The 26,013-nt window shown below is 41.0% G+C and overlaps 1 protein-coding gene across 1 annotated transcript in view; it reads left to right on the top strand.

Moving 5' to 3' along the window:
- The first annotated feature begins 15,296 nt into the window (after positions 1-15,296).
- The window catches only part of GREM2 (gremlin 2, DAN family BMP antagonist), a 113,038-nt gene continuing 102,321 nt past the window's right edge, over positions 15,297-26,013 (top strand). Inside the window, exon 1 of the mRNA XM_053607786.1 lies at positions 15,297-15,660. The gene's annotated coding sequence lies outside the window, so the exon portion shown is untranslated. The remainder of the gene's footprint in view (positions 15,661-26,013) is intronic.

Below are 26,013 nucleotides of genomic sequence, written 5' to 3' on the forward strand. Positions count from 1 at the left end.
TCCTGTTTTAACGAGAATCGCTTGACAATTAGGTGTGTATGTGTGATTAAAAGAAAAATTATCAGGCAAGGTGCGGCACAGTGACTTGTGTCTGTAATCCCAGCTCTCGGGGAGGCTGAAGTGGGAGGATCACTTGAGTATCTGAGTTTGAGACTAGCTTGGGCAACAGAAAAAAAAGAAAGTGCCAGAGCTGCCCTCAAAAATCTTGCAAACCATAACACAGAACAAGTCACACATTCAACTGTTTTGGACAATCACCTTCATTTATCAATCCTCTTCTGTTTGTCACGCTGAACTAAGCACCGAGTTGTGATGTTTAATAAAACAAACGATGTCACTATTTTAATACGTGACGTCTGTTACTCATTCACTGAACTAAGCTTCCTCAAAAGGCCACCTTTTGACATTCACAGTCTAGAAGAGGAAGACAGCAAGTAAATCAACGAAAGAAGACATCTCTAGTTACTCATTGGGAAAAGGGTTGTACAGGGAAAATGGAGAATGAACAGGGACATCCCTTGTGTGGGCCTCACTAAGAGAGGCTTCTCTGCAGGGCGCCCTGAGGACTGATGCAGCTCCCACCTTGCTAAGAGTCAGGGGCCGAGCATCTCAGCAGAGGGAAGAGGGTGGGGAAAGGCTCCAAGGCAGGAAACAGCATGGTGGTCTGAAGTCAGAGGGGAGCACCAGGGCCGGGCCAAAATGTGTCTGGAAAGGGTCTCCTAAAACAAGATGAAAGGTCAGCCGGGGCAACATTAGGCACTCGAGAGGTGCACACTACATGTGAATGCAAAAGACAAAGAACGAAGCAGGATCCAGAACATTCCATGGAGAAGCTGGTATTGGAAATGAGATTTTGAGATCCAATATAACTTCTATAAGCCATGATGGTAAAAGAGGAGGTGAAAAAGACTGTGATGCCCCAAAATACTTTCTTTCTTTTTTTTGAGACAGAGTCTCATTAGGTTGCCCTGGGTATAATGCCGGGGTGTCACAGCTCACTGGGCTTAAGCGATTCTCTTGCCTCAGCCTCCCCAATAGCTGGGATTACAGGCGCCTGTCATAGGCCTGGCTATTTTTTTGTTGTAATGGTCATTGTTGTTTGGCAGGCACAGCCTGGATTTGAACCCGCCAGCTCCGGTGTAGGTGGCTGGTGCCCTAGCTGAAATCTTCCAGACATTTTAGTAAAACAATTAGAGTAAATGCCATAAAATATTTAAATTGTTTATGAATACTGAACAAATAACCCCCCCTCCCCCCCATAGAAAAGAACTGGAGCATGGAAAATATCTGGAATTTCTTTTCCGGGCAAAGAAGTCATGGAATCTGCAACTATTCTGGATAGCGGAGGACCAAGGTACAGAAGCTTATTGTGTGAGTTACATGAATACTTGGAGGTTTCATACTGGGCCTCAGCTCTTTCTTGAATCCTCTCTAAGGACTATTGATTACCAATAAATAAATGAACAAACCAATAAATAAATGTAAAATCATAGGAGACTTTGCCAGAACTAGCAAGCTTGAAATATTTATTGTCTGTTGATGAATGAAATTCTCAATTTAGCTTATAATATTGACAGGTGGCTAAGGATGTCAACATGAAATAACGAGGAGTATTATTTCAAAGTTGGATATCCAAAAATCTATGGCCACCTCTCATAATTTATCTTCTAAAATATTCACAATATACATAAATTTTTATCGTGAAATCTTTTACAACTTTGTCATAGTAAATCTTTGACAATTTAAATATCTGGTAAGCAGGGTTGGTTAAATGTATTCATAACCTAGAGTGATATTTTGTCACTGAAAATTTATAAACAATGTTATTTCATTAAAATATTTAGATGTAAAACCAAATAAAAAACAATATGCAAAATTTACATGTAGAATGATCTCAATTAAGGGAAAAAAATGAGCAGGTAGTGAAGGAAATACCAAAAAGTTAATACAGAGTGAGCATCCTTAATCTGAATTTGAAATCTGAAAAGCTGTAAAATCTGAAACTTTTGAGTACCACTGCAATGGTTGAATAAAGTACTTATTGTAGCATTTCGAATTTTGGATTTGGGGATTAGGGATGCTTAACTGGTAAAATGCAAATAAGACAAAAATTGAAATAACGGGAAATCCGAAGCACTTCTGTTCCCAAGCATTTCAGACAGGGATAAACAAGGGATTATGACTGTTTAATTTGCTATGAGGCTGAATCCTCACCTTGGGTTCCTAGGTAACAAACTACAACCTAATTTAAGAGTAGTAAGAGACAGCCAAGTCTCAGCCAAACACCAGCGGCAAAGCTTCAGCCAATCACAGGCACCGGGCTAATCACACCACGTCCAAATAAGGTAAACACCTCGCTATGACCAATCAAGCTATTTCTGTACTTTACTTCCATGTTCTGTCTATAAATACGGCCACAGTGGAGAGCCAAGCTTTCCACTCCTCTTCCCGTTCTGAGCGTTATTACCCAAATAGTTCTCTGCTCAGACGAACACTGTTAAATTTGATTTCCCTGTTTTTTTTTTTAATTTTTAAAATTACTAATATGCTTCCTTTTAACCTTATATTTCTGTATTGTAAAGTGCCTTGCAATAAGAATGCATTCCATTTCTTATGGAAAAAATGTTTATGGTAAATTAGAAAGTGTGAGTTCTAATGTATGGAAGTTTCAAATTCATATTCTGGTTCTTCAGTTTACTAGTTGAATAAGGTTAAGTTTTCTTACCCATAAAATGAGAAAAATCATGTCTACGCAAAAATGATTAAAATGTTGTGAGGCTTAAATGAGTTGATCCATTGAAAGTGCACAGGAGGGCAGCACCTGTGGCTCAGTGAGTGGGGCGCCGGCCCCATATGCCGAGGGTGGCGGGTTCAAGCCCAGCCCCGGCTGAACTGCAACCAAAAAAATAGCCGGGTGTTGTGGTGGGCGCCTGTAGTCCCAGCTGCTCGGGAGGCCGAGGCAAGAGAATCGCGTAAGCCCAAGAGTTAGAGGTTGCTGTGAGCCGTGTGACGCCACAGCACTCTACCGAGGGCCATAAAGTGAGACTCTGTCTCTACAAAAAAAAAAAAAAAAAAAGTGCACAGGATTTAACGAACTCTTAAAGGGATGTCAGTTCTTTCTCTAAATCTATCCCCACTCAAGTGAAGAGGTATTGGGGTATTAGTCTGTAATTTTCTCATAGAATAAAGATTTAATAGACGTCAAGTCAGGTATATATTGGACAGGAAGTGACATAGAACATTTGATTCTGCCTGCTGATGGACTCAAGCTTTTTTTTTTTTTTTTTAGAGACAGAGTTGCAATTGCCCTCTGTAAAGTGCTGTGGTGTCACAGCTCACAGAAGCTTCCAACTCCTGGGCTTAGGCGATTCTCTTGCCTCAGCCTCTCCAGTAGCTGGGACTACAGATGCCCGTCACAACACTCGGCTATTTTTTTGTTGCAGTTTGGCCGGGGCCCGTTTCGAACCCACCACCCTTGGTATATGGGGCTGACGCCCTACCCACTTAGCCACAGGCTCCAGAGACGTGGACTCAAGCTTTGAAGTGAATTTCTCCAGCAAAATGCCCTGAGGGGCACATGATTTAGGAACTGTAACTACAAAGAATGAGCCTGCTGAATTTCAAAGTCAAGTGCACCTCAATCCCCTATTAGAATGTCCATGATACACACTACAAACCAAACCAAACTCTTAGGATGTTAAAGAAATATATTACAATTTACATAAGGTTGGCAAACCTAAAACTTGCAATCATTTATCACAACCCCAGAATAAAATAATTTCACAATTTAACAGGGGGAAAAGAAAGAAAATCTTTCTCATAAAAGAGATTTGTTTCTAGTATCTTTTTTATCATGATCATTAGAAATGGACTCTTACAGGTTTTTGACTTTTCTCAGCAGTTAGAACTGTCCTCATCACTATCCCCTCCATTCCCCCATTCTTTCCTGCATTTCGAGCTCCGCTGATGGAGTCTGATATTTCTGGTAATTTATTCCCTGATTTCCAGACGTTGTCTAAGAGGCCCCTCACATTAGAATCAAACAAGGATCAAATCAACTAATAGATTTGATGTTCTGTGTGATTCAAAAAATGAAGGTATGGAGCAGGGCACAGTGGCTCATGCCTGTAATCCAAGTGCTTTGGGAGGGCAAAGCAGGAGGGTTGCTTGAGGCCAGGAGTTCAGTTTGAAATCAGCCTGGACAAGGTAGCTAGACCCTATCTCTAAAGAAAAAAAAAAAACAAGAAAGATGCAACTTTCAGATCAGATGTGAGTGATGGGAGCCATTGGAAAAGAGCCTTGGAGAAAGCCAAGGAGATAGGGGGACAGAACAGGAGTTACTGGACCTTATGTATGGAATTATGTTCCCTTTACAAGGACATTTTGAGGTTCTCAGCCCCAGTGTCTATGAAAGCAAACTTATTTGTGAATAGGGACTTTGCAGATGTAATCAAGTTAGGACAGATCATGAGAGTGGACCCTGATCTAAAGTGACTGTCGTCCTTAAAAGTGGAGGAAAAGACAGAAACACACAGAGAGGAGGACGCCACGTGATCATGGAGACGGACATGGGAGAGCTGCAGCTGTAAACCAAGAACACCAGGGATTAGCAGCTGCCACCAGGAGCCAGGAAGTGGCCAGGGAGGGCTGCGGACTCCCAGCCTCCAGAACTGGGAGTGAATAGATTTTTCCCTTGTTTGAAGACACCCAGTTTGTGGTGCATGTTTGTTTGTTTGTTGTTTTCTGTGGCAGTGCTAGAAAACGAATGCCCTGGAAAAAATTAAGTAGGCCAAAGAAAGCTACAAGGTGGAGCCCATCTCTGGAGCCCATTTCCGTGCTGCTGGAACTTGGCATCTGAAGGCAGAGGATTGATTGTGGAACTTGGTGCACAGCTTATTAATTTGTGTCTCAGAGATTCCACTCGGTACATGAGATCATGATCTACTGGGGTAATTAGACAGGCAGAGTGGACACTCATCTTAGGTTCATATAATAGCAAAGATGTAAAAATGAAGTATGCCCAGAGAGGGGACATAATGAAAAGAGACTACTAAAACCTGGAATTTACAGGAAAGTCCATATGGAAATGAGTTGGGGCTTGGAAAGTATCGAGAATGTTTTCTTCGGATTAAAGAAGCTGAGGAGTCGTACACCTTACAGGATTGAAGAGGACCAAGGTTAATCGTAGCTTGACACCTGTGTGAAGACCTTGGGTTATCACACTAAGCTTAGCTGTGTTTTGCACCCTGTAAGAGTGATCGCCAATAAACGCATACACAACATGTACACACATAGATAAATAAGTAGGTGAATAAATGAGTGACCATTGACAGTCTTCTTGATAATATCAAGCCAAAGAAAAGACTCTGACTTTGGAGCTATTCCCAAGGGCACAGGGTGCTTTGTCTGACTTTGATTTCTTTACCCGCCCAGGGTGTAATTCTGCTGCCTGAGTTACAGATCAACATTCCCGATCAATTCAGTTCACTTTATTGACAACTAATATGCCGACACTTGAGTACAGAAGTTTAGTTGGTATTTTCTTTTGGTAAGGCATATGCATTTCTTCAATATTCATGAATTTCTGAATACACAAGACTGCCAGATGTAATCCTGTTGTTAGCAAATCCCTGTGGATCCGTGATTGCATGCCTGGCTGTGTGCCAACTCTGATGAGAGAGTCGCTGCAAAGGCATAAGCTGGGAGGGGCCCCGCACCCCCTCACCGTGGCTTTTCTTTCTTTCCTTTTTTTTTTTAAGTTGTACTTTTTATTTTTATATTTTGCATCACTCAGTTTTCATTTTGGTTATCTTAAAGCCACAGAACCAGAGTGCAGACCATCTTTTTGTTTGTTTATGAGATTCTTTGCCAAAAAATCTTTCTCTCTCTCTCTTTTTAATTAAATCATATATACTTAGATCATGAATACATTTATGCCTTTGTGGGATTCAATGTGTTGATTATTTGTACAAATTGGAGGGCTTACATCCTACAGATTAACATAGCTTTCACCATCATTTACTTAAGGTGTTAAGACATTCGTGTTCAATACTTGATAGATTTGACTTGTACCTTTGCAATATGCGCCATAGGTGTGGTCCCACCATTAGCCCTCGCTCCAATCAAACCACCCCTCTCCCTTCCCATCCTCCCTCCCCTTCCCTCCTTCATCCTGGAGGTATGTAGTTGTGATTCATCTCTCATATGAAAGTGTGAGTGATTAGATTTTCTAATAGGACAGCCCTGTGGTCCCTATGGGTCTGAGCTCCCTCTGAGGCTGGCCAGCTGTCCCCTGTCACTGATCCCACAGGGAGATATGTCGCTTTAGGAAGTTTGTGCAGGGCAGCCTAAGATTCACATTAATACAAGACAGAGGTCAAATGCTGTTCCGTGCTAACTTTTGTTCCCTTCCAAATATATCAGGAACGTTTGCTTCTGGTCCTTCCAGACAGCAGGAATGTGAGCGGGGGAGAACAGAAGCTGCAGTGAGAAGAGCGTTTTATTTTAGTTCTGGCTCTGAGTTGGAGAGGGGTGACCTGACCTACTTCATAAATAACCTGGACCAGAGTTTCAGAAGTAATAGGATTGTGGATTGCCATGATTAAGAGAAATTGATTAAAATAAAAATTCCTATTATTGAAAGCACAAATGGTGAGCATAATTTCTCCATAGCATTTGAATTCTTCCTGCTTCTTCAGAAACTGCTTTGAGATGACATCAATGGATGTTCTGTAGCATGAGCCAAGATGTGTATTAAATGCAATGCATGAAAGACAGAAAAGAGTAGTGTTTCTTACCAAAATGGCACCACCAACTTTTTTTTTTTCATTTAACAAAGACTGTGTGCATGGCTACTACCACAAATTATGCAAGATACTGTGGTGGTACTGTTCCAAAATGCCCTGCTGAAATGTTCATAAAAAGAAGAGTTATTAGTATCTCTATTTTACAAGAGACACTGATGGAGTTTGCCTTTGAACCTGGACTGTCTGACTCTGAACGCCTCTGTCTTAATTGCACATCTAGCCTGTCTCCTTTTGTGATACCAACCTGGTTTCCCAGGGGGCTGCCAATCAAGAGGGACGGCAGATTATGTTCCCTGAGAATAAGGAGACAAGGAGAGACTCTCTGTGCTGAGAATTGTAGAAAAGTGGAAAAGCCTGACCCACTGCAAACAGGGAGAGGAAGGGAAAGGTGTCCTTGAGCTGAGTCTACAAGGAATGACATGAGTTTTCAATGTGGCAAAGGACTTCAGGAAGAAGAAAATATATTTGGGAAAACATGCAAGCATAAGGACTTAGAATGGTGTTCTAGCCACTGCTTGAAACTTTACTTACACAGGGTGGCTAATTCATAACAAAGTTAGATGATACATATGCGTATTCCCATCTTACAGGTGAAGAGAAGGCTGACATACCATGAAGACTGGCAAAAAAAAAGCTTCCCTTTGTAATTCTAATTCTTAGGGGGCAGAAGTCCATTTAGGGGGTCCAAATGAAGAAGAAAAAGTGTGAAGCAAGGCACACCACTGTTCCTATCCTCTCCCACACCTTCACGCTCATCAACCCACATTTCCCCTGTGGCCACCTGTTGGGAAATGAGCTTCAGCGGCAGTCACCAGGTGAGCCCTGGGTGCGTAGGAACGTTCTATTCCCAAATAATGGGACACTACTGTGGAGAAAGACTCCCCATGAAAGGGAGAATTAGGAACCAAACCCAAAACATTTTTTGATTGCTTTTTTTATATGGGAATTTCATCTTGTAGTATGCACAACAGTAGAATATTCAGTGTAATTAAGATAAGTGAACATTTACCTATTAACAAATATCTTGATCTTATCTATGCAAAAGAATGAAGGTCTCCAAAAAATGACTTTAGAAATGTATAGCTTCTGGCTCCGCACCTGTAGCTCAAGTGGCTAAGGTGCTAGACACATACACCTGAGCTGACGGGTTCAAATCCAGCCTGGGCTGCCAAACAACAATGATGGCTGCAACCAAAAAATAGCTGGGCGTTGTGGCGGGTGCCTGTAGTCCCAGTTACTTGGGAGGTGGAGGCAGGAGAATCGCTTGAGCCCAGGAGTTGGAGGTTGCTGTGATCTGTGATGCACTCTACCCAGGGCGACAGCTTGAGGCTCTGTCTCAAAAAAAAAAAAAAAGAGAAATGCATAGCTTCTGTCAGGTTAGGTGACATCATGTTACAGTCAAGAAGTGACCCCAAATCCCTGTGGCATCAGACAACTAGGGTTTATCTCCCAACCTTGTGACAGGTCATGTGACTCTGCTTTATGTCACCTCACTGGAAAACCCAAACCTTGCTGTTCTTCTGCAAGAGAAAAAAGATGGGAAAATGGCGGACCATGTGATGGCTCTCAAAGCACATGCATAAAGTTTGGAAATATTCTAACAACCGGAGTTGGCCAAGGCTCAGTCACAGTCTGTCTCAAAACTTTCATAGAAAGTCAGAGAAGTGACTATTTTGAACAATAACACAGCCAACCACCATTAACATTTAATTCAACAACATACCTATTAATATTTGGATAAAATAGATGTGCCAGCTTACAATCCACAAAAGGAAGTCATCTTCCCATTAATAAACCAATCGGTGATAAATTTTCCAGAAATTAAATTACAAATTGCTATTCAGCTAGCGTTTACCAAATTCCAGCTATGTACCAAGCATAGTGGTGCAAGCATTGGTTATAGAAAGTCAAATGAGATATGTTTTTGCCTGTGGGGCGCTTAGAGACACCTTGTATTAAGGCAACAGAATTGCCTTAATTCTTTTCTAAAATGGAAAAAGCGTTTAGACTCTCCGTACGAGGGACGGCTTTGAATGATTTGGGCTTATTTCTAAAAGTCAAATCAGTATATGTCCACGTTTGTGCTAAAAGGAATCCCAGAGAGAACAGCCCCCCAACTGTCTTGAACCCCATGGATTCTCCTCTCCACATTCAAAGGCTGTCGGGGAACTTCAACAGCTCCTGTTACCCACGGCATGGGAAGTGTCTGTTCTATTGAGCTCAGATCACTGAATCTTATATTTTCTCTATGCCAAGGACTATGTAATCTCTCTAAACTAAAATCTAATTTAATCCTTGTAGAACTTTACACTGTAGGTATTCTAGCATATATATGAAAACCAAAACCTCAAACAAGAAAAAGCAGGGGTACTCAAGCAGTAAGTGACTCAGTGTTCAAACCCAGTGCTGACCATGAAGTCCATGTATAAAACTGCAGTGTAATAATGTCCATTATCTGAAACTCAGCCTGCCACTCGTCTTCTAACTTCTCAGATTGTGGCAGCGGCTTTGGTTTTCTGCCAGGTTCTTTTCTTTGTTTAATCTTCAACGTATCTCAAACACTGGGACACTTGGTGTATGAAGGTACACGGAGACAAGGGAAATAGAGGTAGGGCCCATGGAAGCTAAGGAAGAGTAAACAACCGGCTCTTGTCCCATCTCGTATTCATTAGACCTTCCCAGACACCTATTCTAAGACCATAATAAGCGTGCTCTCCCTTCTCTGACTTTCTGACTCATTACACTTATGTGATTGCTGTCAACTGTCAACTGCAGACACAGATGGGTAAATTGATAGACAGCCCTATTTCCAGCTCCTCAAGAGGAAACCCTATTGACTACCAACTATCCTTCCCCGTGCACGGGTGGCAGATTGGCTGACTCTGATCAGTGTATTCTCCCAGTCCACTGTCTGCAGCCACAGGGCCAGATGATTATGACACATCTGTAACCATCTACTGGGTCCACCTGCCTGGACTGCTTCCTTCCCCAGCTGGGCTATCAGGTCTGGGAAAGAGCTTTGGCAGTAGCAGGTACCACAATGGGACTTCCTGGCTATTCCCTCAGCCACATTTGTCATTCCTGCCCTCATTGTAACCACGTCCTGCCTTCACCGCCTACACTGTGTCATAAGCACATGTAGGTCAAAGGTGGCCCTGTCTTCCCCTCACTCTGATTTTGCCCTCTTCGCCTCTTCCCATCCATATCTTAGCACTAAGGTTACAGTACAGAGGCCTTTCTGACATCTAATAAGCATGAGCTAATGAATCAAAAAAACCCACAGCCACCTGCTCCCTGGGTCTTAAGGGAAAATATAGGGGTTGAGCTGAGTACGTGGTCATTCCCTCTCCTATTAATTTCCCAATCTTGTCTGTGGATCGTGCTCTCTGCTCCACTGGGGTGACACAAACATGACAGATGGTACTCTCATGCACAAGGAGTTTATTTCGCAACACAATAAGGGCTATATTTTTTGCTATAAAACTCTTATAAATCATCCTTATACATTTCTGGCAGAAATATTGTGACCCAAGAGAGATAAATGCTATTCCTTACATGTAAACAGCTGAAATTTGTAGACTATAAGAGTGTAGAGTCATATATAGCAGCAGACCATAAAATACATATTTCATTTTGAGATTTTGATGGAAACGAATAGTATGAATGAACAAAGTTTCTGGCTTTTGATAAGATGAAAATTTTATGTGACAGAGGAACACATTTCAATAGCCAGTAAATGGAAGAATTTTAAAACATTGTGTCTCAAAATCTTTTTAACAATTTGAAATTTAAACTGCTATGGTAATCCAGGGAGGATGGTTATAGCTATAAATGGACTAAGCAGGAATTTATGGATTTATGAATAAATGGGTATGTTAAAAGATAGATATTCATAGAATGAATAAAGACATAACCAGAGTAAAAATATTAGCATTAGAATGACTTCCAACCTCAATAAAAAAGAAAACAAATGAGGGCGGCGCCTGTGGCTCAAAGGGGTAGGGCGCCGGCCCCATATGCCGGAGGTGGCGGGTTCAAACCCAGCCCCAACCAAAAAACTGCAAAAAAAAAAAAAAAAAAAAAGAAAAGAAAAGAAATGAATAGGTACAGACAAGATTAAGAATGTCATCTTCCCCTGAGGACACTGGAAATGCAGTGCCAGTCTCCAGCAAACGAGTCACGTGGAAATATCTTATCTTTGTATAGTAGGAGAAGAATTACAATTCCTTTTACCTTTTGTTTTAATCCTTCGTATTAACCTGGATGGAAGTGGAAGACATTATTCTTAGTAAAGCATCACAAGAATGGAGAAGCATGAATCCTATGTACTCAATTTTGATATGAGGACAATTAATGACAATTAAGGTTATGGGGGGGAGGAAAAGCAGAAAGAGGGACGAAGGGAGGGGGGTGGGGCCTTGGTGTGTGTCACACTTTGTGGGGGCAAGACATGATTGCAAGAGGGACTTTACCTAACAATTGCAATCAGTGTAACCTGGCTTATTGTACCCTCAATGAATCCCCAACAACAAAAAAAAAAAAAAAGAAGAAACAAAAATTTATTTTTCTTATTACAAACTATAGTCATCAGCGAACATACAGATATGTCAAAAGATGGGTAAAAGACCACCTATTATCATCTACAGTCTAGAGATATACTGAGATTATAATCATGACCTTTTAAAAAAATCAAATAACACACCAGGAAGATCATCCAATGAAATTACAAATCCTTTAATAATATTTTTAGGTTAATTCCAAAATCAAAGATGATTTCAATTCATTTATTCAGGGAAATAAACCCTGGGTCCTTTTGTCTGACCTTTATACCAATGCTTTAATAATCTTTTTAGTTAGATGACTGTGAGCTTTTTTCTTGACCATTTCAGTAATTGACATTAAAATCTCCAAGTCATCAACATGCCTGGAAATTCTTTCAGTTGCTAAAGTTCCACTTCTAAAAATAATCCCTCTATCCTGACTTTTGTCGGCTTCTTTTATGTCCTCCCCAGAACAGTACTGGGCTTAGAATCCATTTCAAGTTTTTCTCATTATCACCAAAACCATGATGAAATCATGTGACTTTACTAAACAAGCTTTCTTCCTCTGTAAAATGAGCCAAATAATATTTCCCCTCCACTTCTCATAGGGTTATTTAAAAATTCAATGAAGAAAACATTTATGAACACGACAATTCGTTTGAAGCCTGATATGCTTATTTCCTCCTTCACATTTAGTATTTGAAAATGTGTTATCATCTTTGCCCAAGTCCCTACTCCAAGAAAAGATGCCAGCATCTTGTATACATTGTAACATCCAGAATCACTGTCTTATCAACTCCTTTGGATACACACCAATGAATGAAAAGTGCACGCTGAACTACATAGCATTGTCTCGCTATGGCTACATGAGTGGAAATTAATTTTGATCAAAGTATATTACTTAAACATTAATTTTTAACTCAACTTGTTAACATGTTGTTTAGGATATTGTATCCTCATTTATAAGTGGCATATGTTTGTAATTTCTCCCTTATAATAATATGTTTTCTCCAATTTTAATATCAGGTGTGCCCAGATCAAGTAGAATGATTTTGATGTATTTCTTCTTTTTCTATTGTCTATAAGATTTAGCATGATCTGCTTTTTGAAATTATCTTTTACTTTTATTTATAAATATTAGTTGTCCATTTTTTGTTACTTAAAAAAAAATAATGAGAAGTTAAATGATGAAAAAATAAATAAATAAAATGAGATTGATTATTCCGCCACAGACCTGCATGGCAGTCTACCTCTGTTCGTGCTGGAACTCAAAAGTTTTTACGATTATTCAGCATACTGAATTAACATCACTTGAGAAATTTCTTTGAAAAAATCTCTTAAAAGTAGCAATATAGGGGAGAAGGGAGGACAGTTGGTGGCATTTCACCAAATGTCTGCAATGTGAAGGTGTTTAGCACGCCCTCAAGGTGAAGGCCTCAAGTACAATTTGAAATTTACCTTAAAAATGAAAACAAAACAGGGCGGCACCTGTGGCTCAAGGAGTAGGGCACTGGTCCCATATGCCGGAGGTGGCGGGTTCAAACCCAGCCCCTGCCAAAAAACACACACACACACACAAAATGAAAACAAAACAATGTAACCTACAAATTTGTACCCCCATATTAATTTGAAATTAAAAAAAAGTGAATGAGAAATTACGTGCTGTGTAAAAGAATCATACCTCATGTAAGAAGATAGAAAAGTAGCAATATAATCAAAAGAATAAACACTGAAGAATAAATAGTGATGATTTGTTTTTCCTTGACCATGCAAGTGATTAGGTAAAAGAAGTGTCCCTTATATCCTCCAGTTTTGTTCTTCATTAACTGGAGGAAAGAGAGCTTGAGTTATTACCTAAACTGAAGTTGAAGATACATCTGGGACTTGACGTTATCCATGATAATACTTACACTGCCTTTCCAGTGATATGAAGGGCTGTAATGAGCCATGAAAATAACAAGCAGAAATTATAATGACCTGCTTGTTTTTAACCGCTGTTTTGCTTTTTTCTAGACAGACAATTCTAAGGTGAATTATTGTCATTTATCAGAAAATACCATGACCTGTTCTTTAATAATGTGTAACATGATTAGTGACCAAGTTGGACAGACATGAATTGTTAGCTCTCTGTGCAAAGGAAGGCAGGAATCAGAATAGGCAGTGTGAACCCTTCCCTTTCCTCCACTTGGTTTGTTTGAAACCAGTAGGCCAGTCATCTAATCTGCCAGGGCTTGTTGCTCCCTACCTTCAGCAAGGTGCTTTATCACTTCTGACTGTTTCTCCACGCAGAAAAACTGGGAACGTCTTACCTATAACTCCCTTCTGTCTAAGACTGAAGAAATGCACTCTATATGTTCAAAGGTTTATGACAGTATTATTATTATTTTTTTAAATTCCTACCTAAAAGGGGGAATGGCCTGGAGTTGTTAAAATAATGAGGATGTGCCCTATGATGTTGGATTGTGGTTCGCGGGAAACAAAGGGCAAATGTGGCTTTGTTTTCTATTTCCTTTGCCAATGTCGGCTGACTTCAGATTGGCCCATTCTGAAAATAAGGCTGCATTTCAGAATTCCTGAATTGTGCCCAAGGAGGAAAAGAAAGCAGGTAGTCTGGTGAGAACACATTTCAAGAACTAATTATTATTTCTTGATTTTGTAACACAATGTGCTATGAGTTGGGCCGGAACTGGAATATCAAATACCAAATAGTATACAACAGGGATAACACTGGGGAAAAAATTTCAAGTCAATAATGAAAACACAGTTCAGTCATTTCAGAAGCAATGGATGCTTGTCAAGAACAACTGTCATTAAAATTTCCATAAGCACCAGTGAAACTGAATTTGGGGGGAAAGCTGTGGGAGGGTCTGTTTTGTAAAAAACAGTGACATTTCATTTTATTCTGAATTTCCCCAGCCAAGTTCGTAAGATCTCTGATTTTTCTTGGGCCCTTTCACCCCTGCAAGGCCAAAGGTTTATCTCTCTTGACATATACAGATTAAATTTTTTAATCCAGGAAACTCTATCGGCATAGTCTGAACAGTCTTTTCTGGCTAGTGAATCGCACCAAGAGAGACTCACTCCTGAGATGACTAGTGGAGAGAAGACAAAAAAAAAAAAAAAAAAAGAAAGAAAGAAAGAAAGAAAAAAGAGCAGCATACAGTCGTCACAGTACGATTCTGTACAACTCAAGAGCCCGAGAATTGGTCTGGCCTCGACGTTTTCTGTTCTCTGGTTACTGAAGAGTCTGATTTGCATTAGATACCTCTGCGTTCAATAAGCAAAAATAAGGATAATAATGACCAAAGCACTATTTGGAACAGAAAACAAACTCAACCAATAAGTGCATTGCATTGAATTCAAGATTTTATTAGTTAAGCTCTTGCACTTAGGTTATTAGGCTCAGCTTGCTTTTAATTTCACTGGCCTCAGTTGTAAAACAAAAGCAGCCCGAGGTGTGTGCGTGTGTGTCTGTGTGTGTGCGCGCGCGCGCGCGTGTGTCCGCTCGGGTGCGTGTGTCTGTGTGTGTGTGTGTGTGTGAACGTCCGACATACACAGGCTTTCCACATTCTTCACATTGCAAAGCCGTCAACAAAAGGAGGAAGAAGATCTGAAGGGAATGAGTGGTTTTTGCGGGTTTAGGCGATGGAGAATTTCTCTCCATAAACAAGAAGGTTTGGATTGGAAGTCTGCTAAAAAAATGTTAGAGCTGGCCGCAAGGTCGTAAATCCACAGACTGGAAGGAGGAGAAGAGAAACACTGCAAGCGACTGAAGTGTGTGTGGCTGCAATGTTTGTGGGTTAGACGAGAAACAAGCGCTGAGTGGAACAGAGAAGGGGGGTGGCTGGTGTGATTTGTTTGGTGTTCAGAGCCAATAGAAATTCCAGGCCGTGCTAATATCCCCGCGCAGCGCCGCGCCGAGTCAGAGCTGAGTCTCCGGCTCCGCTCGCGTCTGCAGCGCCCGGCGGGGACCGCGGCGCGGGGTCAGAGCTGAGTCTCTGGCTCCGATTGCAGCTGCAGCGCCCGGCCGAGAAGGCGGCACGGGGTCAGAGCTGAGTCTCCGGCTCCGCTCGCGTCTGCAGCGCCTGGTGGGGACCGCGACGCCGGGCGCGCTTTAGCCTGAGCTGCACGCTCGGCCGCCGGGCGCCTCCTATGGGCGTCTGCTGGGCTCCGGCTGCGGTCGCGCGGGAGGCGGCGGCGGGCGATCAAACTTAGATCCCTGCGGCGGACTGTAGGACTCAGAGCCAGGAGAGGGAGAGAGAGAGACAGAGAGAGAAGGGCCCGAGGAGGAGGCTTCCATCACGTCACTGCAGGTACGCGGCTTGTCACACTCTGCCACAGAGACGGTTTCTGATTTCTACCTTCACCAGGCACTTAGGAGGAACTGACATTGTTCCGCGGCTGGCAGGCTTAGAAAGCACTGTGCGAGCCTCTCGCCTGACTCCCCTCGGGTGATGGCAGCTGTTAGCCTGTGTGTGGGGTGCAGGGTTTATTCACCTATTGAATTGCACCTGGGCATAAAACCAGGACCTTCAAACTTGAGCCTGACCACATCTCTTCTCTCTCTCTTTTCAAATAACACCAATACCAGCTTGTTCTCATGCAACCCCAAATACCTCTTGGTAACCTCCATCATAATGATGGCCTATGGCAAGTCAAACGTCACCTGCTAGTCAGATAGCAGTTTCTGAACATTCCCCCCCCCCCACCTATAAGATTAATATCCTACCCATAGAAGAGGAAGCAAGTGAACTTGGGCATGGTTTTGATTTTGAAAGCATATGGCCAAGGTGGATTGACCTCATGAGTGAAATATCCTCATATCACTATTGATGGAGAAAAAGAGAGAAGGGAGATAGATATTTAACAATGTGATCATTCCTGTGCACCTGGTTTATGTCTACATTGTCTTAAGGGTTTTTTTTGTTTGTTTTCAGTTTTTGGCTGGGGCTGGGTTTGAACCCACCACCTCTGACATATGGGGCCAGCGCCCTACTCCTTTGAGCCACAGGCGCCACCCTGTCTTAAGGGTTTTTAAATGCATTTAGGCAAGATGACTTCCAGCATTTCATGTATTACTATGACAAAAGGTCATGAATGAGAACTCTATAGTTACTATGATAATAGTTAAGTAAGTGCCAATTTTTGGTTTGATTTCTTTTGGTCTTAAAATTGGGTCAACTTCTGCCCATTTCTTTCTTTTTCCTTCTGCATTTCTTTTATTTCAAGTTGTGGGTTTTGTTTAAAAAGTCTATTTCCCTGAAATTGTTATCATGTTTGATTTGGAATTTTGAAGATGGTTATATAACTTGCACACCTCCCCCCCCCCCCCCGCCACCGTTGATTACTTGTGATTAAATTAACATTGTGCAATGAATTTGCTCTTTCTCTGGAAAAGCCAGAGGGGACTTCATGAAGGCTCGGTTAAAAATTAGTCTTCCTTTGGCCAATCCTCAAGTATTGGTGTTCAAGTGCTCTGAGCCCCTATGGAAAGTACTTTTCTGCAGGGGAGAATATAAACACCTTGGGACATGAGTTCAGCAAGAGAATGGCCCTGTAGCAGGTACAGGAACAATCCCGTCAGTTACCTAAAGCTGAAACAGCCCTCTCCTCAGTGGATTCTAAGTAGATTATGTCCAGGCTATCAATTGAGATTTCACCATCAACTCACCATTCAGTAGTGACTGGTTTTCAGGGTCATCCTTGTCACAAGACCTGTGCCTGATCAGGGAAGATAAGGAAATTCTAAGAAAGATATTTATTCTACATGTCACGATGGGGCATTAATATTGACCTGATCTTTTTCTTTTTTTTAATCAGATGAACATGTTCTTTCTATCTTTAAGAGAAATGCATGCTTAGCTCTACCATAGAGTCATGAAAACTTTGTACTTTCTCCCATTGACTGATTTGAATGATTGAACAGGATAATTGAAATCTTGTCAAAGAGTAGACATGTCAAGTGAATATTATATTTTGCAGATAGCACTTTGACTTTATGGATGAATATTTTTCTCCCTTTACATCACAAAGGAAATGGATCATAAAGAATGTATCTATCCAAATAAATACAGATTAACTGATCCAACTAAAATCTATTAGTAGCTAAAAGTGTGGTTTCGTCTGATTATATTTTCAGTCTTCTATAAATATATGTGTAATGCCTGCAATAAATTGGGAAATATTTCCGTCTTACAATTCAAACTCTAAAGCAATGCTGGACATGTAGCAAATGAGAGAGTCTAAGACTAATATATTCATTTTGTATAGACTAGGAGACCCTGATGGCCTGCAAATATAAACAATGCTTTGATTATTGATTGTTTTATGCTATCATTCTTCATGAAGAGAGGCAATCCATCAAATGTTCATTCTCCATACACCTTAGCAGAGCCAGAGCTTTAGATATCCTCAAGGTATAAGTTGGGCGAAGTTTAAATCAGAGATGTGTCTTTAAATCTCTTTAAAGTAAACACCTTTTCCCTAGCCATCTTCTTCTCGTGCAAACGAATGGTACCCTGTTTCCCCGAAAATAAGACAGTGTCTTATTTTAAGGTGTGCTCCCAAAGGTCTTATTTTCAGGAGACGTCTTATCTTTCCTGTAAGTAGGCCTTATTTTCGGAGGATGTCTTATTTTGGGGGAATCATGGTATTAGGCTCTGAGTTCTTACTGACAGGGACAGGATTGGCTTGCCTGGGTCCCAGAGATGCATTGACAAGCTGAGAAGTCACAAGTACACACCAGACCAGGCTGGGCACATCTGACTTCCCATGCTGCTACAGCAGTTGCACTGGTGACAGGCACATTCTCAGTGCTCGGGTTTTTTAAGTAGGAGAAAAATAAGGAATTATTTCAACCAGGGAAAGCATGCCTAGCATTGGGTTGAATACAAGTCATACAAGACACTTACAAACAAGACAAATTGTTTTGAAGGCAAAGGTGTGCAATTGTAAATTAAACCGATGTTGCCATCTCCTTCTCTGATTAGCTGGCTCTCCTCCTACCACGCAGTCTGTTCATTTCTGTAATGGACATGCTGGTCTAATAAGGTGTAGAATTCATTTTGATCATATGTGTGATCATTCACTTTGATCACACAAGACTAAAATACAGTCCGCACACTCAACATCGACTGATGACTTGAGCAGACTTCCCATTGCCATCACTTCTAGTTGGGAAGATGCTTTTGAATGGCCAGCACGTGGACAGGACCCAGCCCATGGTGGAGCACTGATTTGCAGAACAGAGTCTTTGAGCCACATGAAAGTTAAGATGATAGAGAGGGTGAGTAGAAGTAAGAAGGGTGGGTGTGGAAGGAGACGGTATAAAGATTGGCGTCCTTAAATATAAATCCCAGAGCCAAAGGGATAATCAATGTATTTCCTTAAATTAGCTTCAAGTATAAACTTCTGATGAGACGTCCTGAATATCTTAAACCAACTCTCAGGCATTCATTAAGTACATCACACACAGGTGAGGGATTAAAATAAGTACATTTTATGTACACAGGCCAGGAGAGGGCAGCATGCAAGCTCTGGAAAACTGATGCCTCCTGTTGACCGTGAGGAAGACACCTCCAAATGGCTAAAAAAAAAAAAAAAAGTTCCTTCAATTTTTTGAACCCTCCTTACTCTGGAAACCAGAGTTTAGAGTTTCATAAAAGATATCCCATCCAGAAGGATTTATTTCTATTTTTGCCTCCACTTGCTGCTGCCTAGCAAAATCAGAAAAGCAGCAGTGTGTTAAACAGTGAAGTCAATCTCCCTTTCTTTTAATGAGCTTCACTCTCTGAACTTACTCAAGCAGTCTTTGTGTTTACTCTGCTGGAGATAGGTAAAAGAAAGGGAAACAGAAATATGAGGAAAAGAGGACTAGAAAGAATGGGGTTGCTTGAGTTGGCTGTTCAAGGGAAATGTTTACGAGCTGCTTTGTCAGTGGACCTCGCCTTTATTTTAAGCATGTCTCAAATGCAAGTTCAGGACCATGAGGATTCATTAGGTACACAGACAATCAATAATACCTCAGAATTTTAGCAAATTTGGTTTCGAAACACAAGAGCTGGTACAGCTTCTCTTAGTGGTATCCAGAGTCTCAGACATGTGGTAAAAAGATGAGAATTATGCATCCACCTATTAGAGCTTAGAACCCTAGCCTGTCCTAAACCTAGTCCAGCATTCTTAATACCTTTGGCTGATAAGCTGTGAGAGAAAAGAGATGGAAGGGATGTTGGGCTGGGGTTGTATACATTGAGGTGAGGGGCATCGTGATGTGTGTGTCAAGAAAGAGTGATTCTGGGGCATAGGAAGTGGTGGATTCCCAGGGACTTAGCAGACTGCCCACCAAGGGCTCAGCACTTGTGTGCGTGAAGGAGGTCCTGAGAGCTCGGATCTCCACCTCTTTGGGGCCACTGTGCTCTGCTGGGAGGTGTGCTCTCCTTGAATCAAAGCAAAGGGCTTTTTGTCAAGGACGAAGTTAAGATTCCTTAATGTCTGGGAGGAAAAGAAAAGGGAGGTTACCGTGTGTCTCCTCCGTTTTCAGTCAGATTAGCTTCTGCTGAACTCCCATCTACTGTCTAAAACTAGTGCTGGGAACACTTGGACAAATGTGAGAGGTTCATCCAGGGTCCCAAACACAGTGCTATAGTAGTAAGGTATTAAAAAATGAAAGAAAGAGGTCTTAGAGGTTGGGACCAGGGGAACTGTTAAATTTATCACCTGAAGTTTAAGACCAAGTGTCTCCACTGCTATTTTGCAGGCTTTTTCTTGTCTTTGTTTTGTTTTTTTAAAGAGACAGGATCTTACTCTGTTGCCCAGGCTAGAGTGCAACAGCAAGATCACAGCTGACTATAACCTCAAACCCCTGGGCTCAAGTGATCCTCTTGCCTCAGCTTCTCTAGAAGCTAGAGCCCTGTGTTGCCCAGCCTGGTCTTGAACTTCTGGCCTCAAATGACCCTCCCCTTTGGCCTCCCAAAGTGCTTGTACTGTAAGTGGGAGCCACCATGCCTGCCTTATTTTAAAGTTTTTTTGTAACCCTTCCCAGCTCTTTTCTGACAGTCAAGAGAAACTCCAAGTTTCCTATTCCCTTTCTAGATTACTTTCCAATTAAATAAAGTCTAAGGACTGAAGGGAAAATCTCTTTGAAGGTACTTACCTGATTGAGATGTAAAATAGTAGGTAAGATTATGGTATTTTGGCAGACCATAGCACTCATCAAAAAACATACTGGGGGTATGTTTCACGAAGAAACTATATCTGAATTATGAATGCAAAAGATTTAAAATCAAAGGAAATATACGACTTACAGGGAAGTTCTCTTGAAGGAGAGTTTTTAAAGGACATGACACTAAAAACACAAATATTCCCAAACACGACTTTCACATGGATCTGCGGAGTTCCAAGCTATAACCGTCCTCTCCTGTAATTTATTTAAACGACGAGAGAAGGGAAAAAAGAGAACATGTCATGCAGGGGAACACTTGACTTGCTCATATGAAAAGCTAAGTTGACTTTGTCTAACACAAACATTGTCTGCATTAAAAATATTATTCAACTTGGCTCTACGGCTGGGACTCCAAAGGCTGGAAGGAAGCTAATCTTATCACCTCTGGAAAACTAGCCACCTCCCTCTGCTTTTATGCAATTATAACATGAACCCTGGATAATGTATTATATTTTCTAATTATAGTTGAAGCATTTGGGGAAAGTTGATAGATGTAGGACATTGTACTTATAGTTCATAAAAATCCAGAGTTACGATAATGCGTGATCTTTCATTTTCCCTTATTAATCATTTTAGAAATGAAGATGTATTTATCTAGATAGACTTGAAACACATTCCTCTTAGAAATCATCACAAGAATGTAAAAGCAAGCATAAAATGTATTTGATACTAACATGAAACCAATCTATAAACTACTCGTCCACTAACATTTGTCAAATGCAAGCTGTGTGTCTGATTACAGTAGACACATTCTCGTGTATTATTTATTTCAGTCTTCACCAGAACCCTAGGAGTGTATCTTCAGCAAGTTTTGCTGATTAAGAGAATTTATTCGAAACATAACATTTGATTTATTCAGTCAATCATATAGACATGCCTTCAGACTCCACAGATATCTACCGAGCCTGTTCTATAATAACAACACAACAACAAATTATAATGGTTCTTTTTATTAGTATGGCCCTTGCCATTATATTTGCACATCCATTCTTGCCTTTAATTTCTATAGAAGCCACTTACTCACATCTGTAAAAACAATAGCAACAAATATTTTTCTATAGCACTAGCCTATCACCAAATGACTCTAATATGTGATTTTAGTCTTGACTGACCAAATATTGATTGATTTAGGTTCATAGCTGTAGGAGTGTATTTGATCAGATGTTTATAATCCATCTGGTAGACTATAAACAGATGAAAAGTATTCACCCTCCAGCCTAACCACATGAGAACAAAATGGATCCGTGTTATTAACCCCTCTGCCAAGGGCATATTCAACGTCTAGGAATCACATTGTGTTGCCTACTTCATTGTTCCTTATAAAAATTTTGGAATGATACAAAAATGTCTAGTTTCAGACTTACATATTCAAGACTTCAACTTGGCAAATAATATAAAGAATACCCTGAAGGTATCACTTCTACAAACTCAGAGAACGTAAAGTTTGGAGGAAGCAGACACAAAAACGATCAGTTTGTTTCAGAGTTCAGAAACTTTATATTTTTGTTTGTTTTTTGTTTTTTTGGCCGGGGCTGGGTTTGAACCTGTCACCTCTGGCATATGGGGCTGGCACTCCACCCCTTTGAGCCATAGGTGCCACCCCCAAAGTTCAGAAACTTTAAACACACGCACCTAGCATAGGCTAAACGAATAATAAAGTCAGTATTTTATCTTAGGAATTTTTTCCTCCATTTTGCCTGGTGCTCTTCATTTCTTGTCTAACAGATCCCTAACTGTTTAAAATGACCATTTCGGTGAGAAAATCCAACTGTCACTAAAAATCAATTAATTCTCTTTAAAAACTTTACTGCTTAGACTTTAAAACATTAAATCAACCGCTTTGACAGATTTTCTTTTCCCAAGTGAAAGAAGACTTCCTCATTAGTAGAAGATGCCAAGGTGTTCCTGCGAATTTATCTTCACTTCCCCTGGGATTCTGTGGGCTGGGAATAACTAGCAATCTGGAATCCATGCTCACTGTCTGGGCCCATTGCTTAAGTGTGGAAATTAACCACTTCTTATGCAAAGGAAAGCAATAAAGTTACTTAAAGTTCTGTCACTTTTGGATTAGAAGACTTCATTTGGATGAAGCAGGAGAGTTTAAGAGAACCAATTTGCTCTAGGTGGTTTTCAGAGGGCAGATTGTTTTTTTTTAATCTTCTTAATGAAGAGTTCTTTATTTTAGGGCTCTTTGAGAATTCAGGGGGGTATATGAACTTGCTTGGGGAAAAACATTCCATCTTGATTTTCACTAACCGACAGCTGAAACATCACTCTCTCTTGAGTTATGAATGTGAGTAACACACCACCGTACTATTAGCATAACTGTGGCCTTTTCACCAATAGAAATCTGTGCTGTTTTCATATCACATTGCAGTCGTTACAGATGTCCCAAGATATCACTTACATTTATTGCTACTTCAAAATTATGGAAGTTATTATTTCTGATTCTAGAACTTATTTTAGTGCATTATAAAAAGACCATGTAAACATCTACCATACTTTTATCTTATACACAGACACTCAGACATGAATATATAGATATAGCTTACATGTAGATAATTTCCTTTGTGATATCATATACTTTCTGGATTTAAAAATATTCTGGCAGGCACAATTGCTCATGCTTGGGATCTCAGCCCTTTGGGAGGCTGAGTCAGGAGAATTGCTTAAGGCCAGGAGTCTGAGACTAGCCCGAGCAACATAGTGAGACCCCCATCTCTACAAAGAATTTAAAAAGTTGCTAGGTGCAGTTGCATGTATCTGTAGTCTCAGGAGGCTGAGGCAGGAGGATCACTTGAATCTGGAAATTGGAGGCAGCACTACATTCCAACATGGGTGGCAGAGACCCTGTCAAAAATAATAAATAAATAAATAAAGGCAGGGCAAGTTACAATGGCTCACGCCTATAATCCTTGCACTTTGGGAGGCCAAAGCAGGAAGATTGCTTGAGCCTAGGAATTTGAGACCAGCCTGGGGCAACATAGTGAGACTCCCATCTCTGTTTAAAAAAACAAAAACCATTATTCTGAAGCATCATTAGGCTTCATCAGACTGAATGGGGGTTCATGAGAAACAAAATGTAAAACACTCCACTCCATAGGGCAGGGCCTTTAGACTATTAGATAGAGACTTTTCTAATTCCAGAAGTTGTTCTAAATGGAATGGGTCACCCTGTGAGTGAGTAAAGTTTGTGCTGGAGGAGGAGCTGGGCCGTCTGCAACCCAGAGGACTAGTGCACCAGATATGTGCACCCAGCAGTGTGTGTTCAAGACAAAGAGCAGAAAGCATCTCTTTCCTCTCCTTGCATTTGCTCTAGTTGGAGCCACATGGTTTCTGTCAAGAAGGAGGTGTCCCCGAGGGCATTATTTCTGCCATCTACCTTTGTATTTGAAACTGCATGGTCTTAAACATGAGTCATTCCTTTTGGATGAATGAATTAGCTTCTCAAGGCTGCAGTTAATGATCAGGTAGGACGGGTGCCCTAGAGAGTCAGACCCGACAGTCATAGCTCTGTGCTGGAATTCTCCTTCAATGCTCTTTCTTCCCCTTCTATGATGGGAGTTCTTTAAGGGACTGTGATTATTTTCATCTTTTTCTCTCTGATATGTTACATGGTACCTACATGGTGATGCTAAATGTTTGGCAAATGAATGAATGAATGCCCCTGTAGAGGTCACTATTGTTACAGAACCACGAGCCCCATTTGTAAAAAATTAACTTCAGGAAGAAAGAAAAATAGGAGAAAGAATACTTCCGACTTTATTCAGTTTAAGTATCATCATGAGATGGGCTTATAATTTTAAATCCTGGGCTAACAAGTACTAGATTAAAAACCTCAGGAAATAATCCTGTGTGAGATGGGCAATCTCGCTCCTATTCAATTTATTTGTTTATTTATTTATAAAAGTCTCACCATGTCACCCTCCTGCCATCGAGTCATAGCCCATAGCCACCTCTAACTCCTGGGCTCACACTATTCTCTTGCCCCAGCCTCCCAAGTAGCTGGGACTACAGGCGCCTGCCACAACGCCCGGCTATCTTGTTGTTGTTGTTGTTGTTGTTGCAGTTGTCATTGTTGTTCAGCTGGCCCGGGCGGGGTTCGAACCTGCCACCCTCAGTGTATGTAGTTGGCATCGTAACCACTATGCTGTGGGCGCTGAGCCTCTCCTGTTCAATTTAATGGAAACGTTGACAGCAAATAGCTTTTAGGATCACTGGGCCCTTGACAGACTCTAAAAATTTCTAGCGGGGGTGAAGTGTTTAATTTGGGACCTAAGCTGTGCAGGAGTGCACTTCTCCTTGGAGTGTGCCTTCATTTTCCTACAGTTATAAAACTTGTTTTGGAAGGATTTTTTTTGCTGGAAGAGAGTGGGGAAGGGGGTGAAGTAGGATTTATTGAGCACTTACTGTATGTTCCAGGCATTTTAACATCTCCTTAAGTTTTTACAACACTTTCTTGGGGTAAATGCTTCACAAGTAATTGTTCACATTTTGCCAACAAAGAACTGAGACTCTGTAAGGTCCAGTAAATTCCCCAACTTCACACAGCCTTTAACGAGTTAACTAAGCATTCAGACTGCAGGTTTAAAAACTTCAAATAACATCCATTGCCTTGTAACTACAAAACTCCAAAGCACTGCCCTTATCCATAATGGATGGATGGATGGATGGATGGATGGATGCATGGATGGATGGATGGATGGATGGATGCATGGATGGATAGATGGATGGGTGGATGGATGTGTGGATGGAAAAGGTACAGTGGTCATTATTCATGGTGTCCCCCAATGTCTTTGAGAGTCAGCAACCAGATGGACTGTTCCCTGCAAGAAAGTATTAATCCTTGGAGGGACAAGGAAATATTTGACTCCAGAAGAGAAAGCTGCAGGAGGCAGGGCATAGATGAAGCAGAGTATGTCCAAGGCAGAAGGCCATGTTCCATGGCCACCACACTTGAGCTTGCCATCTTTCTCCATTGGGTTCACCTGACACTAACTTTGACTAATTAGGCTGGAAAATATGGGAGATATCTTTAATGGGAGATAAAACAACTAATTCCTAATACCAAGTGCTTTTTATCCAGATTTGGAGCAAATCTTCTGAATGCTATTCTTGAGGTTGAAGGAGACAGCATTGCTGATGACTGATGTCTGAATACGCAACATATGGATTTGTATAAAAGGACAAAAATAATCCTCAGTTGTAAAAATAACTTTGGTTTTCATAATGGTTATTTGCACCCATGTGTTTCTGTCAGGTGGTTTTTCTATAAATGATTATTCTTGGACTAATAGAAACATTTCTTTTTATAGTGATCGTACACTTTCCCAGATTATCAGTAACTGATAAAATCCCGCAACTTCAGATATTCAGAAGATCAAAGGCAGGGAGGCCATTGTGGTCTTTAGACTCGCCACACACCGGAACAACAGTTTGGCAGCTA

This window comes from Nycticebus coucang, chromosome 10 (genome assembly GCF_027406575.1).
Source record: "Nycticebus coucang isolate mNycCou1 chromosome 10, mNycCou1.pri, whole genome shotgun sequence".
Taxonomy (NCBI): domain Eukaryota; kingdom Metazoa; phylum Chordata; class Mammalia; order Primates; family Lorisidae; genus Nycticebus; species Nycticebus coucang.